This window comes from Myotis davidii, unplaced genomic scaffold (genome assembly GCF_000327345.1).
Source record: "Myotis davidii unplaced genomic scaffold, ASM32734v1 scaffold386, whole genome shotgun sequence".
Classification (NCBI taxonomy): domain Eukaryota; kingdom Metazoa; phylum Chordata; class Mammalia; order Chiroptera; family Vespertilionidae; genus Myotis; species Myotis davidii.
Genome location: NW_006296528.1, coordinates 355,305 through 356,101, shown reverse-complemented (window position 1 = coordinate 356,101; position 797 = coordinate 355,305). Strand labels below are relative to the sequence as shown.

The 797-nt window shown below is 37.3% G+C and overlaps 1 protein-coding gene across 1 annotated transcript in view; it reads right to left on the bottom strand.

The window, feature by feature from the left end:
* The window catches only part of LOC102754094 (cytochrome P450 2G1), a 41,104-nt gene that overhangs the window by 8,660 nt on the left and 31,647 nt on the right, over nt 1-797 (bottom strand). The gene's annotated exons all lie outside the window — the stretch shown is intronic.

Below are 797 nucleotides of genomic sequence, written 5' to 3'. Positions count from 1 at the left end.
ATGTCAGAGAGGAAAGAAGAGGGAGAGAGAGAGAAAAAAACATCAATGATGAGAATCATTGATTGGCTGCCTCCTACACTACCCTCACTGGGGATTGAGCCCACATCCCAGGCATGTGGCCTGACCAGAAATTGAGCTGTGACCTCCTGGTTCATAGGTCTATGCTCAACCACTGAGTCAAGCTGGCCAGGCCCCACTTGGATTCTTTAGAAACATATATACATGTACAAAGAAGCTCACATATGTACATCAATATGCCTACACAAAAAGAGTTATCATGAAGTGAAAAATATATAGAAATTATCAGATGTGAATGGGTTGATGAGTTAATGTTTGGAAAATTAATGTAATGATTTTGGTGAATTAATGAAAGGAAGAAAGAGTTTATGACAGGAATGACTGATGGATGGATGAAAGACTTAATGAATAAGTGAAGGGTTTATGGATGGTTTGAGATGGGTGGATAAAAGGTTGGAAGGGTGTGTGGACAGAAGGATTAATACATGAATGCATGATGGAAGGATTAATAAATGGATGAATTAAATGGTGGATAGATGGGTAAATGGAAAGTTAATTGATAGATAAATAGGTAAATTGGATAGAAAGATATGTGTATAGAAAATCTAATTAATGAGTGGTTTTTTTAGTGAATAAGTGGATCAATAGCAAATGGATGAATAGAAGGAAAAGTATGGGGCTAGATGGATGGATGAAATATAGGAAGAATAGTGTGAGGCTGCTTTGAATGGAAAGGTGTGGGCAGTTAGAGGTTGATGTATAGGTAACACTAGAAAGGT